Raw genomic sequence first — 19,319 nt, 5'->3', positions numbered from 1 at the left:
AGCCAACTACATGAGCAAGGATTTCGATAGCAGGAAAGGATTTAGCCCAGAAGCCTAAAATAATTCTACCCAACTGCACAAATGCCCTTAGTAACATTCATAAACTTGTACCAAGGGTAAACGTGAACCAATGCCCAAAAATATGTTATATCTTTCTAGGAATTAACTGGATTAAATTACTAATACACATGCATTTCTAGCAGTATGCAGTCCCAAAACTATGCTCCAAGCTACGTTATTTGAACTCAGGAGCAAATGTTAAAGATATGAATGCGTCCGACATAGGTGTATTCACTTTTTTTATATAAAAAAATTCCCATGTATTTGGTCCGGGCTTAAAGGGTCATCATTACCCCATATCACACCTGAACATGTGTTTGGACATTGATACTAAAGGGAAAAGGAATGAAAAAAAGGTCAGGGCAAATATAATGGAAAAATTCCATAACCCAAAAGCAACCAACAATTATAATTTCAGAAACACCATGATACCATTTGCCCCTTAAGTTGTCATCAATCACACTATTGCCCAGTCATAAATCACATTCATATTTCGGTGGCATGTTTTAGATAGTATGTATATCAGAATATGCTGTGTATGGAGACAAAAAAATATCTTCTTTATGCACTAACTTGCCATTCAAATTCCATACTAGAAGTTATCACGTAAATCATTCATGCACTAGAAAGAAACACTTGTATTTACAACCATGGTAGCCACATCGGATTATGCCATGCAATGAAAATCGATCAGATCAAATCCAACTACATGTGAATATGATATAGTGCATGGGACGTGACATAGCATAAGTCGAACATAACTTTATCCTTACTGTTCCATAAGTTTAGACTTACTGTTGAAGAGAAAACACAATTCTTTCTGATTCATTGATATAAATGTAGTACTTCATTATAATTCACGTAGAATCACATGCATCTTAAATGGAAAATTACAGGATTCCTTCTTTGATTCACTTATTCAGTGCAATTCATTACCCAGTTACATAGAATGAAAGACATCACACTGATATCATTAAACGATGAAAAACCCTAGTATATGAGAGAAGATAGAAATATTAATGTGAACAAGTTAATAGAAGATAGAAATATTATTGATATGAAAAAGCTATTCTACAATATTATAACAGCCCAAAGTTTGTATGGTACCTCTACTGAGCCTGAAGAAACAACTGGAACTTACATAAAATCCACAATATGAAGGTAACCTCCTCAACTTGCTAGCATTGAGACTGCAGTGACATTCGCAGACATGTCATAAAATATTCAGGGTAATTACAGCTTTGAACCTCTCAGACCATAATTAAAACATGACAAATATGGACATAGCAAATCAAACATTGACTTCAATATCTTAGGAATTAGGAGATGAGTTAACTACTGAATAACTTACACTTAACGGGTACACTAAATTACAACAACAACAACAACAACAAAACCCAATTCCCATATGTATGGGGTAAGGGGGAGGTAGGGTAGTAGGCTGCTCCCAACGCCAGGTTGAGAGTAGCTTCCGTGGAAGACCTCCGGCAGTCAGAAAATTAAAAATATAGATAAAATGCAGTGCATATATAAATAAATACATAGCTAAACAATATTCTTATGCAGTCATTAAAATCATATGTGCGTCTGTAACGGGAATTAATCCCTGCATAATAATCCCTGCGAAAGAATCTCTGCATATAGACAGAAACATAAGACCCGGCTAAATTTAAAAGAGGAAACTTGAAGAGAATGATACACAGAAGTCAACGATAGCAAGCGCAGTTCTAATCCTTCATAAATACCAATAACAGAAACATATAAAAAGTAGAAGTCATGGAAAATCCTCCATATTTGTCATGTTTTAATTATGGTCTGAGAGGTTCAAAGCTGTAATTACCCTGAATATTTTTATGACATGTCTGCGAATGTCACTGCAGTCTCAATGCTAGCAAGTTGAGGAGGTTACCTTCATATTGTGGATTTTATGTAAGTTCCAGTTGTTTCTTCAGGCTCAGTAGAGGTACCATACAAACTTTGGGCTGTTATAATATTGTAGAATAGCTTTTTCATATCAATAATATTTCTATCTTCTATTAACTTGTTCACATTAATATTTCTATCTTCTCTCATATACTAGGGTTTTTCATCGTTTAATGATATCAGTGTGATGTCTTTCATTCTATGTAACGGGTACACTAAATTATTGAAGTAGAAAGAGGGAGTCGATAGCAAGTACTAGATATGGCAACTAAGATTAAAAATTTAACCAATCTCTTGAACTCATGGACCCAATGTCACTGCTTAACCTCACTTCTCCAAGTACTTACGAAAGATCAACTTGAGCACCAAAACAGATCAAATTGTTTATTCATGAAGAAGTTCAAGCTCCACTGAGAAATAATGAACATAACTTATGAAAAACAGTTCAGAAGCCGTAGGGAAGAGGAAAATTTTGCAACATCTTAGCTATTAAAATTCTCTTTCAACTCAAGAAAATACTGTCCTACAGAAACCATATACATAAATGTTGTACTAGCAGGCAATTTTATATCATGGTAACTTTCCACTGCATCCCCAATAAAGTTACAAGTAGCCACCCAACATGAAAATAAGAAAAATAAAAACCAAAATATAGGTAAGTAGCAACTATTTTTCATACTGAAGAGGAAACTCCTCATGGATGGACAAATATACCTAGCCCCATAAAGACATTCCAGAGATACCGGATTAATAAATTACCTTTTTGTACAATAGCTACTACCAATTTCTTCGTCAATGAAAAGCGAAGAACATCCCCTCCACACCAACCGCCTCTTGCAAACACAATATCATTATTAAAACATGGAACTAAGTTGGAAGAAATCCATATTATTTAATACTCAAAACGAAGTAAGACGGGAGTCTACATCATTGTTCCATTAAATATATGTTACACAAGTTTCAGCTGAAACTGATTTCTAAATCCTTTCATATTGTGTCAGATGTTGCAAAGTAAGACGGGAGTCTACATCTTGCAATACCAGCTGTGTCAGATGCATTTCTATATGAAGATCAATGCTGCAAAACAAATTAATCTGCAAACATCAGGTTCACAGGAAGTGGCAAACACTTATCTCCAGCCAGGTCATGACTATTCCTGCTAAAAAATGGCAAGAATGATGGCCTGACAAGCAACGATCGCAACTTCCGTTGAATGCATGTCTCTCGCCTCAATAGTAGCCATCTAACAATAACGTGAAAAACTAAAACATGAACATCAAATGGCAGTAATGGATGAACTTTCCCTCAGCCAAACACACCACCAGTCCCCAATTCCCCTTGCAACTCCTTTCTACGTTGCTCTTCCAAAGGATCTGGACTCTTCAGCATTCTTCTCATACGCCTAAGCATGATAATAAATCCCTTATTCAACTTTAATAATATATGAAAAAAATTACTAAAATATAGTAGCACTTGGGATGTTTTCTTGTTTATGTGGCTTAATACCTGTCCTGAGCATGATGAGCAGGGAAAGTGGGCATGAAAGCTTTAGTCTTGGGAAGAGGAACTTCACGAAACCATTCATGGTTAAGAGCAGCTTCAGTTGTAATACGCTGAAAGTGATACCACAGGCACAATAAATCATCCACAGGAACAATGATATAGTAACCAACATGTTATGCAAGCCGAACTATTTACCTTCTCAGGGTCATACGTAAGAAGTCTATTCAACAAGTCAAATCCTGCATCAGAGAGAACAGCCGTTCCAGTGAAAGATGTTGCTGGAAATTTCTTGTGCAATTGGTTATACCTGAAAGGAAAATATCAGTAATTAATACAAACAAAAATAAATGCAATGTTAATGAATTATCACCAATGGAGGCAAGAAAGCCAGTCCAAAATCACCCAAAGCTGGAAGCCTGGGAAAACAGTAGGAAAAATAAGAAAACTTCTATAGTACACTCAAATGAATCTATAATCAAATTTAAAAAAATCTAATACTTACTGATGCTTGACAAAATTGACCTTGACTCCAGGCAACTTGGAAAAACCAGGCCATATAGTCTCATTTGGTGTGCCAAGGGTTCTGAAAATCTGTAATCAGTAAAACCGGCACAACAAACCCAAGATCATCAAACATCATTGAAGATTGAAGTTTGAATCATTCCAGCAGGAATAGAGATTGATGGTAATGACAATGAATATTTTTTTTTGATAAGAATAATGACAATGAATATGAGTCCAGCTAATTCAATTTACCTTGTCAAGTTGATCGAATTCAGTTTTCCCATTGAAAAGAGGTTCTTTTGATAGTAGTTCAGCCATAATACAACCCAAAGACCACATGTCAATTGCAGTGGAATATTGTCTTGCCCCCAAAAGAAGCTCAGGTGCCCTGCAAAACCAGCATGTAAATTTCCTACCTAATTGAAATTTGAATCAAAAAAATTCTAAAAGCTTAGACAATAAATGGCCACGCAAGAGTAAAGGCTTAAACCTTAAAAGTCCATAAGCAGACAATACAAGTTAGCAAACAACAGCAAATACAGTTCATTATTTTAACCAAAAGAAGAGAAGCCAAAATCACAATTTATCAGTCAAAAGCATACTTTATCAATGTGTTCCCCACAGAACTGTTAATATTTTTGAATTATTTGCACTCAACTTTGAATCAGATAAAAATAACAAAACTTAACCAAGCAGGGAAGTTTTTACCAATAATCAGCAGTTCCAACTCAAATGCACAATTCAGAATTATTTTTCCAAACACACTAACGTATAAAAATAAATAAACGGTAGAAGAAAGATCTCCAATATACTATTTTACTGGAAATATGAGGATTTAACTGTGACATCCTCAAAGCAATCAATGGCTTGCATAACTCACCTATACCAAAGAGTAACAACCAAATAAGTATATGGTTTTAATGGGCTTCCATATTGACGAGCCAACCCAAAATCACAAATCTTCAGTTCACCTTGGTTATTTAAAAGCAGATTAGATGTCTTCAAATCACGATGCAGAACCCAGTTATCATGAAGATACTTGACACCCTCCAGCAGCTGAAGCATGAGGCATTTAACCTCACTTTGGCTAAAAGGTTGTTTCATAGTCTCCATCAGTGCTTTCAGATCATGTTCCATGTATTCCATCACCATAAAAATACTATCAAGGCTACTCCCTACAACTACTTCTTTAACATCTACAATTGATGGGTGATGAAACGAAAGAAGAATATTCATTTCCCTCAGAGAGGTCAAAGGAAAACCTTCTCTTTCTTTCTCCATCTTTACCTTCTTCAAAGCCACAATTTCCCCGGTTTTCTTGTCCTTAGCTCTATATACAACACCATAAGTACCTTCATCTATCTTGTTTAGCCTCTCGAATTCATCAACACTTCTACATCCCTGAAGCATGTTTACACTTCTTAAAGGAGGAGTTGGATGTTCTGGAGTCCCACATGAATTCTTCTCATTCTCGGAATCTGTAGCGGACTGGCTAAGACTATTGTCATTTCTACCCAGTTTAATGTCAATCTCCATGAAGTTATCCTTCTCTGAATCATTACCAGGGTAATCATCCCCACTTCCTGACTTGGAACGGGAACCTTGTTCTTCGGATTCAGATGACCTGGCTCTAATTCCCTCAGACCCCTCCCTCTTTAGTTCCCCAAGCTCTGGAGTAGCTGACTTATTCCGCAATTTGTTATGAGATAATTCTGAAAGAGGCACATTCTTTATCCTCTTAAGCATTTCTTCTTCTTCTAAGATTTTACCCTCATCACCTGGAGAGCTATCACCTGCTGCCCATCTTGAGGAAGTTATATGTCGGGCTGGTACATAATCTTCATTTTCTAGATGCCTAGCATCCTGATAATTAACATGCTCTTTTGGTGGTGAAAAATCCAAATCCCTTGAAGACTGCAGTGCAGAGTATCCAACAGTTTCATCAGCTGCAACTGGTGAAGGAGAACGTGGTCTCTTGCTTTTACTTTCTATAACATGAGATATATGTACATCCCTACCAGAGATGTTGTTAGTTGACTTGGGGTAAGTTTCTGGCCTTGGTGGTGGATGGCTAACAACTGAAACTGCAGGTGAATTCCTACTTTTGGACATACTTAAATCCCTGTCACTTTTATCCCACACTATAGGAGAAAACTTCCTCTTTCTTCCCACAGGAGATGGAACCCAGTCCCCGTTACCTTTGGGACCTCACTATCTTTAACCACAGACTCAGACTCAATGGCATCCTCTGGTCCACTCTCGCCAGACAACTCACCAGGCTCCTTATCTACCACCCTATGACATAGGGCACGCCTGAGGCCATGATTACGTCCAGCACCAACACTGCTGCTACTGCCTCCAGAATCACTTGTATTCGAGGAGGACCGATAGCCACCATTTATCACTTCTCTCTCCTTAATAACCTTCTGTTTAACCCTATCTTTATCTCTAGCTTCCCATACTCGACCCCTTGCAATATCAGGACAGCCATTCCTAGATAACTCGGACTCGTTAGCAAACTGCTGCCTCGTCACCTCAAAATCAGAATCCCTGTCTCTAAACTCGTAATCACAGTAACCCCCATGACTCCCAGCAGCCATGTATTAATTTCAAAAACCCGAAAGCCTAATTCCCAATTCAAGAAATTCCTGATAATTTCTTCACTAATAAACCCAAAAGCCTAATTCTCAATTCAAGAAATTCCCACTAATTTGTTCACTAATAAACCCCAAACCCTTGAGAGAACCACGTTCAGGCCCGAATTCAGGAGGGGCGGAGAGAAGTTTAAACCCCAGAATCTGGCTAATAATCAATACGAAATTAAGAAATAACCGAACCAAAAGGTATAACATCGTTGATTTCTCCCATGTAGCTCGAAAATTTCGGGGAAATACTTAAATAAATCAAAGCAAAAAAGAGGAAGACCTAGAAATATTGGCACAAAATCGAGCGATACATGGATTTTCTCGAATTGTGGAAGCAATCAAGAGAATTGAGTGGGTAGGGCTTACCGATTGAAACCAAAAGAATAAAACGAGGAATTGAGAGATAAAGTCGGCGTTCGGGAATACGAAAGGAACGATGAAAAGAGAGCCTTTCTTAGAAACTGCGAGATAGCGAGCCAAGACCTGAAAGCTCACAAGTGAATTCTAAAACGATGTGTTTTATTATTGGCTTAAATATACAAAAGGTACCCAACGTATGTCCTTGGTTCCATTTTGGTGTCTAACGCTTATTTTGTTCCAGTTTGGTGCCTTATATTTTTTCCCGTTACTTTTAGGTGTCCAGGCTGTCAACGGCGTTAATTTTTTTTGTTAAGTGGCATATGTCACAATCTGTTAATTTCATTTTATTTAAAATTAAAAAAATAAAATTATATATATATATATTTAAAAAAACACAAATTCATCATAGGGTTCACGGGGTAAAAACGTTGATTCATCATCGATCGATTACAATTTCATGGGATTTTGGTCACCGATGGGAGGGGAGGGGAGGTAGGGTGAAGCTTTTTCGACGGTAAAAAGTGATGGTCGGCGTGAGTTTAAGGGTTGAAATGACAGTTTTTAAAGTTTTGAGTTTATTTCAAAATTTATGTTTTCTTTTTAATATATATATATATATATATAATTTTATTTTTTTAATTTCAAATAAAAGTTTTAAAATTATCAAGTTGTGACACATGTCACTAACGGGAAATTAATGTTGTTGCCTAAAAGTAACGGAATGAAACGTAAGGTATCAAAATAGAATGAAATAAACGTTAGGCACTAAAATAAAACCAAAGGCATACGTCGAATACCTTTCGTATATTTAAGCCTTTATTCTTTGGCTACGCAATTGGTATCAGAATTATTTCTACTTTCGGATATTCGAAAGAATCAAATAATTAAAAAAGTAACTTGCGTCTTTGATCTATAAAAGTTAACTACTTTAAATCCATTTGAAATTTATCATTATCATCTAAAAGCTGTAAAAGAGGAGGACATGATTCTTCTAAAGTGACGTACCAAAACATGTTACCCATGGTTTCCTCCCAACCTTGTCAATGGCATCAACCAGAGAAAAGGAGCTACCATCTGATTCTTCTATGAGTTTGCATGCCTTTACTCAGTCGGCAGCCGCTTGTACCAAAAGATGTAGGTGGTGTTTGTTTTTACAGAGGTAAAAGGTCTGTAGTCTGCGGATCACATCTGCAGGCATCTGCAACAGAAGAGGTGGACCAAAAGTCTGCAGTCTGCAAGAAGAAGATTGTTTGTATTTTAACGTCTGCATACTGTTAAAATAAACTGAAATATAAATAAACTGATTTTTTAAACTTAAAAGAGTTTTGCAATACTGAGATTTAAATAATTTTAATTTTACAATACTAAAATTTAAACAATTCATACAACTACAATAATAATTTTTTTAGAAAAACAAACACCACCTTATTAATTCTATTATAAGTCTCACATAATCACATGTATTATTAATTTTATAAGTTTTATAGAATAAAATTTATAAATGATCATTCAATTATATGATTTTTTTAAATATGCAATTATGTAAATACTTTTAATTTTTTAAATATATATTCATAATTTATTTTTATAATTATATGATATTTTTTAGAAAATATTTTTTAATTTATCAAATTATTTTATGATTATTTTTTATTTAATTGTGATTATATTTTAAAATTTTAAAAACATAATTTATAATTTTTTATATTTTAAAATCTTAATTATCAAATAATGAAATCATTTTTTATTAAGCAATGTGGTTTAAATACTTACATTTTGTATAAAAAGTTTAAATATAATTTAAAAATAACAAATCCAAAAAAATATTATATTTAAACTTAAATCAAAATAATTAAAATAAATATAAAATTTTAATAATATATAAAATAATTTATATGATATAAAATAAAATATCTATAATATAATATTAAAAAATTATTATTTAATTTATTTAAAAAATAGTATTAAAATTAATATCTAGAATATAATATTAAAAAATTATTATTTAATTTATTTAAAAAATTAATATTAAAATTAGAATCAAATATAATATAAAATTATATATAAAACCTCTTTGAAGAGGTTAGAAGACGTCTGCAGACATAAGGTCACGTCTGCGCCGCGCAGACCATGCGTAGACATTAGAAGAGCTTTTGTCTTATATAAAAAAACAAACGGTCTGCGAAGCCCAATGTCCTCGTGGTCTGCGCAGCACAGACATAAGAGCTTTGCAGACCTTACACAATAAAAACAAACACCACCATAGAGATTTTATACTACTTCTTAAAACTAGGCCTTTAAAATATTTTATGATAAAAATAAGAGAAAATCGCCTCAGTGACCAAAAAAAAGTTATAATATACGATTTTAACCAACTTTTTTTGGATTTGCCAAAATGACCAACAAAATCGCAACGCGAAATAAAAATCGCAACGCGATCCCCAGAATCGCAAATCAGTTTCCAGAATCGCAAATCAGTTTCCAAAATCGCAACGCGATTCTTGAAAATCGCGATGCGATAGTACAAATTCGCATTGCGATTTTCCAAAATCGCAACGCGAATATGAAAATCGCAACGCGAACACATAAATCGCAACGCGTATCCGTAAATCGCAACGTGTATCCGTAAATCGCAACGCGTATGGGTAAATCGCAATGCGTATCCGTATATCGCAACGCGTATCCGTAAATCGCAACGATAATACATAAAATCGCAACGCGTATCCGTAAATCGCAACGCGATATTTAAAGCGCCATTATAATCGCTACGCGTATTTTATTTTCAAATTACAAAAAGAATATTAAGACAAAATCCCGTAATCGCAACTCATAACCTAAAACCTAAAATCACAACTCAGTCCCATCTCCATCTCTCACTCTCTACGGCGAAGAAATCCGTCCCCATCTCCGAAGATTTCCGTCCCCATCTCCGGCGAAATCCCTCACAACCATTCACGGTCAGAAATCCCTCACAATATTCAGAAATGGAAAATCAACCTCCGAGGGTTAGTTTTTTTAATTATTTTATTTTGAAATGTTTGCATTATTGTAGGTTTTTCATATTGAAACTGATGATAAGTTTACTGGTCATTTCAATAATAGATTAACCATTTCACTTAGATTTCATTTCGCGTTACGATTCTGTCGTTGCGATTTTCATTTCGCGTTGCTATTCTCTCGTTGCGATTTTCAAGTTAGTATTTGTCTTTGTCTTTGTTCTGTCTTTTGGTTGAAGTAATGCAATCCATTCAAGTTTCAATTTGCAGAAGAGTCGCAACGAGATAAATGAAAATCGCAACGAGAGAATGACTGTCGCAACGAGAGAATCGCAACGCGAAATGGAAATCGCAACGAGAGAATCGCAACGCGAAACCAAAATCGCATTGCGATTTTCATTTCGCGTTGCGATTCTCTCGTTGCGATTTTCATTTCGCGTTGCGATTCTCTCGTTGCGATTGTCATCTCGCGTTGCGATTCTCTCGTTGCGATTTTCATTTCAACCAAAAGACAAAACAGTGTTGCAAATTTTAGTTTAAAGAATAAACTACTACTTTTTATGTTTATTGTTTTTGGTATATCTTCACAGTGTAGTTTTTGGTATATCTAACTTGGTATGTTTATTGTTTTTGTAGAAATTTTTTTCGGCTCAATTGACCTTGAGAAATAAAGTCAGCCTGGCCACTACAATTGCAAAGAAGCTTTCACCTGCTCAAAGACAATTGTTTGAGGAAACCTGCTTCGGGCCATGGCTGAGAGTACAGCATCCGGGTGGAGATGCTAATTTGACCCATTTGTGGCTTCAGACCATGACATCAAATCTACCCGACAGTATACAACGTGGTGAGGAAGAGATATGGTTTCATTTTCCACCAGCGTATACTTGCTTTGGGCGGAAGGAGTTCTGCTTAATCACTGGTCTACGATTCGGACACGATGATGTAGGCCGGTACACTCGTCATATCGCCCGCCCATCATGGTTATCCCGGGTTTTTCCGGATGAGTCAATGGAGAAGCCGAACCTACATGTCGACGACCTGAAGAAATTATTTAATAAGAAAGCTGGTTTCACTCGGATGGAAGACGTCGATGTTGTCCGAGTATGCCTTCTACTACTTGTGTATGCCGGCTTTTTAGGCAGAGAGGCCAGACAACCTATTCATCGGGAGCTAATAATATTGGTAGAGGACCTGAATGCATGGAATCTGTTTCCGTGGGGTTCGTATATATGGAAAGCTACCTGGACTAAGTTGTCGTCTGCCTTTGATGACCGCAAAAGTTTGCGGGGCGATGGGTCCAAATACACTTTGTCAGGCTTTGTTTGGGCCTTTAAGGTAAGAATTTCTATATAATGTTTCTAAAATTATAATTAATTATTTAACAATTACTAATTTTGTTATTATATTGTTTGTAGATTTGGATATTCGAGGCTTTCCCCAGCATGCGTACATATGCAATAAAAACGTCAAATGATATTCCCAGGGCTATTTCCTGGAAGAGGAAAACTCTGTTGGATTGGGAAGACTTAATACCATATGCCACAATAAATAATGTAAGTTAACACAAATACTTTCATATAATATATAACAAGTTATTAATAGTAGACGTTTAACTTTGTTTGAGTTTTTATATTTTAGGAGGCCAACATTCCATTACAAAGACTGACACCCACGGAGGAAGAGCTTGCCACTGATTGGTGGCAAGCTAGTCAGAATTTTTTTGATGGCACGGATGATGAGCAGCATCCACTTCCTCCAATTCGAGAGCCATCACCTCACCTAGAGCCATCACCCGATCGACCCGACTATACATCTCTAGAACGAGAGCCATCACCTATCCCGTCACATCATCGAGCCTCTTCTCCACCATCACCTCATGATAGGCGACCGGCAAAGATGCCACGACTCCTATCTCCCTGTTCTCCACCTCCACCTCAACGGGATGAGTCAAGGGAGTTACGTGATGAGGTAAATGCCTTGCGTGAGGAGATCGGTACTCTACGCGATAACGATGGTGCATGGCGTGTGGAGGTGTCAACTTTACGTGGTGAGGTTGCCGCTCTACGTGAGATGATAGTATCGTTGCAGAATGAGGTTCATACTCTACGCAACGAGGTAAGTTTAAGATTTTCCATATTTAACTTAATGATAAATTTACTCGTAATTTCACTTAGATTAGCCATTTCACTTAGATTGCTTAGTAAATTTGTTCGGTTGCTGCCAATTCTGCTAAACTGTGTATTCTTTAACACTGTGAAATAGTATTGTCTTTGTTTTGTCTTTTGGTTGAAAGTAAATTTGTTCGGTTGCTGCCAATTCTGCTAAACTGTGTATTCTTTAACACTGTGAAATATATTTGTCGTTGTTTTGTCTTTTGGTTGAAAGTAAATTTGTTCGGTTGCTGCCAATTCTGCTAAACTGTGTATTCTTTAACACTGTGAAATAGTATTTGTCTTTGTTTTGTCTTTTGGTTGAAAGTAAATTTGTTCGGTTGCTGCCAATTCTGCTAAACTGTGTATTCTTTAACACTGTGAAATAGTATTTGTCTTTGTTTTGTCTTTTGGTTGAAAGTAAATTTGTTCGGTTGCTGCCAATTCTGCTAAACTGTGTATTCTTTAACACTGTGAAATAGTATTTGTCTTTGTTTTGTCTTTTGGTTGAAAGTAAATTTATCCATTCAAGTTTCAATTTGCAGAAGAAGAAATAGTTTACTTTCGCAACACGAAACTTAAAATCGCAACGCGAAACCAAAATCGCAACGCGAAATGAAAATCGCAACGACAGAATCGCAACGCGAAACCAAAATCGCAACGACAAGATCGCAACGCGAAACCAAAATCGCATTGCGATTTTCATTTCGCGTTGCGATTCTTTCGTTGCGATTTTCATTTCGCATTGCGATTCTGTCGTTGCGATTTTCATTTCGCGTTGCGATTTTGGTTTCGCGTTGCGATTTTAAGTTTCGTGTTGCGAAAGTAAACTATTTCTTCTTCTGCAAATTGAAACTTGAATGGATTGCATTACTTCAACCAATAGACAAACAAAGACAAATACTAACTTCAGGGTATTAGTTTGAAACATATTTTTCTTTGTTATCTGATGCATTTTGTGAACTATGATAGAATAATGACTTGGGTGAATACATGCAAGTTTGAAACATATTTGTCTTTGTTTTCACTGTTTAAAGATCATGTCTGTTTATTTACTGATTTTTGTATTTAATTATTTAGCGGCCCGATAGAGTGGATGCTTTACGTCGGGTTATGCTTGCACGACGGAGTTCACGCATCAGACAGCGTGCACGTGCTATTAAGTCTCCGTACACCCCAATAGTGCGAAGACACCGCAAGAAGAAGCCCGACTCGCCTGTCATCCCTCAAGAGTCCACTCCTATCGTTGAAGAGGCCCCCCATATCATTCCTCGAGAGTCCCCTCCCACCGTTCAAGAGGCAACTGTCATCGTTGAAGAGGTCCCTCCCACCATTCCAGAGTCTGATTCACATGGGGTAATATATCGAAGTATTGAGAAACCCCCACCGGTTCCGGACATGATGGATGAGAGTTGGCTCTCGTATGAGTTACGGCCAGTACCATACCGGTATCTGAAGAGGAGAGGGAACAACTACCGGACACAATTTTGGATAACACCCTTTGGGCTAAGACCGCAGTTGATTTTTATCTACATGAGCGGAGCAAGGGGTGTTTCACTGACATATGCAAGCTCACCGATGATATCTTTTTGTTGCTTGAACGGCCTTGGTGGGGCGTATTATTAGGGGTCGAAGACAATGGCTATTTCGATGGGGGGGTAAGTCTTATATTTTCTTATATTTCAATTTGATTAATTTTTTTTTAAATTTATGTAAGTCACTAATATATGTCTTTTTTGTAAAACAGCATATCGATGCGTGGGTGACACGTCTTCTAATAATAAGAAAACTTAAGAAAAATAAAAATATACGATATACAATAATGCCGACGTCTTTTCACGCCGTTCACTTGAAGAATGCACGAGATGAATCATTTGATTTGGGCAATGGACAAGCTAAACTTTATCCTGCATGGTGGGAGGTCGATAAGGTTAGTATTTATTTTAGATTGAGTTTAAAGGTTTTATGAAATAAGTGCGCAAATGAATGAATTATTACTTATGATTACAGGTGTTTATCCCTGTTTTGGAACGTAAACATTGGATTCTCGTCGAGCTTCAGCTCCCATCCCTTAAGACAATAGTGTATGACAGCATGATAAATTACATATCATTGGCTGATTTAAGAGATGTTATTAAGGGATGGAGCTCTCATTTGGCTAAATTCTTGGATGCGATCAATTATTGGACTCGTTCTGGAAACAAGAAGCCAAAGAAGCTCAATATTACAGTTATTAGAGACGAGACCGCGCCACAACAAACGAGCGGAGCCAGAGGAGATTGTGGTCCTCTCGTATGCTTGGCGTTGGAGCGTTTGACGACGGGAAGCATCAAGTATCTACCTCCCACCGATAGAGATAAAGCTGCAGTAGGCTTGTGGTTTCGGCATTATATGGCTAAATCGATATATACGAGACGCTGCCTACCTGCATCCGCGTTATAAAAATGTCCATAAACAATTGGTAAGTTTATATACTTATAAATGAAAATGTTTGGTTAAGTAACTAGAATTCAATAATTTGCGTAGAAAGTGTTGTTTGAACAAATGTTTGGTTTCTGCAGGTTAATCTCAGAAGTGAACTGCGTGAAAATGATGTCGAGCTGCAAAAGTTGATTCAATAGTTTAATTGATTGTTTTTTGATTGTTTAATTGATTTGTAAAAGTTGATTCAATAGTAGATGATCGGAAATAAGAATTATTGCTTATTTTTTGATTGTTTAATTGATTTGTAAAAGATGATTTGTAAAAGTTGATTTGTGTAATTGATGCGAACATAATTCTTATTTGTGCTTGTTTAATTGATTGAAATGTAATGGTTGATTTTGTTGATTTCAATCTGCATTATGTTGAAGGCAAAATGACTATCGCAATGCGAAATGAAAATCGCAATGCGAAATGAAAATCGCAACGAGAGAATCGCAATGCGAAATGAAAATCGCAATGCGGAAATGAAAATCGCAATGCGTTTATAATTTCGCATTGCGATTATCTCGTTGCGATTTTCATTTCGCATTGCGATTTTCATTTCGCATTGCGATTCTTTCGTTGCGATTTTCATTTCGCATTGCGATTTCATTTCGCATTGCGATTTTCATTTCGTATTGCGATTTTAATTTCGCATTGCGATTATGTCGGTTCGATTTTCATTTCGCATTGCGATTTTCATTTCGCATTGCGATTCTCTCGTTGCGATTTTCATTTCGCATTGCGATTTTCATTTCGCATTGCGATTCTCTCGTTGCGATTTTCATTTCGCGTTGCGATTTTCATGTTGGGATTTTCATTTCGCGTTGCGATTGTATTTTCCGTGTTGCGATAGTCAAATGCATGCCTAATAGTGATAACAACTGAATAACAAGAGTTGGTTAAGTCAAAATGGTTGGCCTGAGTCATTAATTCAACTGAAAATGTTAAAAGTTCACACATAAAATCCACATAATACAACGTTTGCATATGAGCTTTTGATGGCAACGTTTACATAATACACATAAAATGTTAAATGTTAAAACGTTTACATAATACAACTGAATAACAACGTTTACATAATACAAAGTTCACACCATATGAGCTTTGGATTTTGATGAGGATCCATATTTTGGTAGAGGAAAAGATGATTTTGATGGCACTGGTGATCCACATGTCAACCTTGTATGACCACTTTCCTTGCACCGACTACATGTCGATCTCTTCTTCTCTTCACCCTTAGACGGTATACGATCGTGACTTTTGGTCGGCCAGGTAGCCTTCTGTCCATGGCTGGTGGCAAAACTGTTTGTAAGTCATCTGGTATGTCCCACTCAGAAGGATGTGGAATAGGGTAGACAATCTCGGCATAAGTCTGTCGATAAACTTCTGTAGTGTAGCAATCCATAGCGTATGCGCTTGAATCATCTTGGTTTAAATGAAGAGCAACTTTTATAACATGGCCACACGGATAACCAGATGTTTGCCATTTCATACAACTACACGTCTTTGCATTTAGATCGACTAGCCCATTTAAGTTATTATCCAGTACTTGAAACAAAGTGTTTGAACATGGTTCAACTCTCCATGACGTTGACTTCACAACACGTTTCGTTATCTTTTTTTCAGTCCATGGTGTAACACGATGTTCCAATGTTCCTGTAAATTTAAATAAACAATACTTAGTAAAATATATAAATATGATAAGTTACGAATTCAAAGAAATAATACCTGCATGGTTTCTTTTCTTGTAGTACCACTGTTGAATAGAGGCTCGAAAAAACTCCATTAACATAGTAATGGGTAATTTCCGGGAATGACGACTTAGAGCGTTGATTGATTCTGCACTATTAGACGTCATGAAACCATATCTTGCTCCAAGTTGATGTACTCTTGACCATCTTTCAAACCCGACATCTTCTAGTGTTTGAGCACACTGAGGCAAAACACGTCTTAAACAATTTATATGCTTATTGAAATCCACTTCCCGATAAGCTTTTACAGCCTTCCAGTATGTCCATTTGTGCTTTTTTATACCAGCAGACCTTGATTTTAGATTTCTATACAAATGAACACCACAAAGTCCATGAAAAGCATCTGGGAAACACCTTCTAACAGCGTTGTCAATTGAGTTTGCCCTATCGGATATGATTGTCAGATTGCTAATAGGACCTATGCAATCCCTAAGATGCCCCATAAACCATGTCCATGAATCAGAGGTTTCAGATTTGCCAACCCCGTAAGCTATTGGCAATATCCCATTGTTAGCATCCATGGCTACTGCTAATAAGTTTACTCCAAGGTATCGACCTTTCAAATGTGCTCCGTCAACTATAATAACTGGGCGCATGCAAGTAATAAACGAACGAATCTACAAAATAATTTACACAAGAAATATAATCATTTAAATGTGAAATGCATGTAACTAACAAAAATGAGTCAACAAAATTATATTGATTTACTAACCGTAGCACCAATGGCGATAAACAGCAACTCAAAGCGTCCATCTCTATCTGTTTTGATATGAGTTACCGACCCAGGATTTTTCAGCTTTAAATTGTGACAATAAGCCGGCAGTTGGGCAAACGATGCTTCTGGCGACCCCCTCAACAATTCCAAGGCATAACATTTGGCTCTCCAAGCTTGAGAATATGATATACTAATCTTGAACCGAGCATTCATGTCAGTCATAATTTCATGTCCCCGATATACCCTGCCATTCAAAAACATTAACTCAGCCAGAAAACCACCCAACACCTTTTTGTTTGCCTGTCTATGGTGAGGAAAAACTTGGGTTCTTGAACATGTATGTTTATCAATAAAAGTCCTAACTTGAAACATTTTGCAATCTTTTATTCTCTTTGCAATCATACGCCACGTACAGTTTTTGTCAATCATACACCTTGTTTCGAAACGATCTTTGCTTGATTTGTTAACTTTTAGTTGATAGCCATCTTCCACACATTTCGTATATAAAGCTATCTTCAAGTCTTCCTTTGTATCAAAACAATCATCTTTCTTGATACGAATAACTTTTGTGTAACAATCAACTGCTTTCTTTATCAACTCTTCTTCCGGTATCTGAAGTAATTCTGGCATATTCCAGTTATACGCCCGTGGCATTTTCTTTTCTTCGGGGACTTTTTCTTCTTCTTTTTCTTCTTCAGGATTATATGAATTACAGAATGGATGTTCAACATGTTCATTCACAGTCGTAACTTCCTCCTCATTATCATCAACATTACATTCTTCGGCAACGGCTGTTTCATCATCAAAATTCGGGTATTGACCAATATCAATATCATTACACGCATGGTCTGTTTCTTCTTCTGAAACATCATCAAAATCCGTGTATTGACCAATATCAAAGTCCGGATATTGACCAAGACCAAATTTCGAATACTGACTAGTACTCACAATTTTTTCTGTTGGCTCATCATCGTCTAACTGGTCAATACGAAAACCGGAATTTGGTGCTGAAAGTTGATTGGGATTTGGATTAGAGAAAGGTTGTGGGTTTTGAGAAAAACTTAGTTGATTACTACCGCTACTGACCCAACAATACTACTTCTAGGTTCAACAACATACAATGTAACATCATCTTGTGAAACACTAATGTAAGCAATGAATCGTTCAACATCTTCATTGTCGGTTAACAAATAAACTTTACCATTTCTCTGATAAGATAGCCTAAATCCACTTAGGGGCTCTAAATTCAATTTATTTGAAACACGTAGCATTAGAGTTTCATAAGTTAACTTTTGTAAAGACAATTTTAGTTGAAGATTTATGGGTAAAGGCATATATTGTAAAACACCATTAACATTATCCCATGACCCTCCAAAACACAAATCTATCCAAACATGATCAACATTAGATGATTTCATGGTTGTAACTAAACAAACGAGATGCGAAACTAAGACCTGTTGCCGGATGGGGAAGGATGTCGTTGGATATAGGAACGGATGTCGCCGGAGAGAGTGATAGATGGAGATGGAATGAGTTGCGATTTAGGGATTTAGTTTATGATTTCAGTGTTATATACCCAAAATTTCAGTGTTGTGATTTACAGATTCTCGTTGCGATTTACGGATTATCGTTGCGATTTACAGATTCTCGTTGCGATTTACGGATTATCGTTGCGATTTACGGATACGCGTTGCGATTTACGGATTATCGTTGCGATTTACGGATACGCGTTGCGATTTACGGATACGCATTGCGATTTACGGATACGCGTTGCGATTTACGGATACACGTTGCGGTTTACGGATACGCATTGCGATTTACGGATACGCGTTGCGATATACGGATACGCATTGCGATTTACCCATACGCGTTGCGATTTACGGATACACGTTGCGATTTACTGATACGCGTTGCGATTTATGTGTTCGCGTTGCGATTTTCATATTCGCGTTGCGATTATGGAAAATCGCAATGCGAATTTGTACTATCGCATCGCGATTTTCAAGAATCGCGTTGCGATTCTGGAAACTGATTTGCGATTCTGGGGATCGCGTTGCGATTTTTATTTCGCGTTGCGATTTTGTTGGTCATTTTGGCAAATCCAAAAAAAGTTGGTTAAAATCGTATATTATAACTTTTTTTTGGTCACTGAGGCGATTTTCTCTAAAAATAAATTATATAATATGTAAATTTATTATATTATGATTGTTTCTTATAAAATAAAATAAAAATTATAAACATATGAA

At 36.5% G+C, this 19,319-nt stretch overlaps 1 pseudogene; it reads right to left on the bottom strand.

The window, feature by feature from the left end:
* Positions 1-3,173: 3,173 nt before the first annotated feature.
* Positions 3,174-6,905, bottom strand: LOC120137202 (annotated as a pseudogene).
* Between the last annotated feature and the right edge of the window lie 12,414 nt (positions 6,906-19,319).

Source organism: Hibiscus syriacus, unplaced genomic scaffold (genome assembly GCF_006381635.1).
Source record: "Hibiscus syriacus cultivar Baekdansim isolate YM2019G1 unplaced genomic scaffold, ASM638163v2 tig00110653_pilon, whole genome shotgun sequence".
NCBI classification, from domain to species: domain Eukaryota; kingdom Viridiplantae; phylum Streptophyta; class Magnoliopsida; order Malvales; family Malvaceae; genus Hibiscus; species Hibiscus syriacus.
Note: the sequence above shows the minus strand (reverse complement) of the source record. Positions and strands in the feature narration are given on the sequence as shown.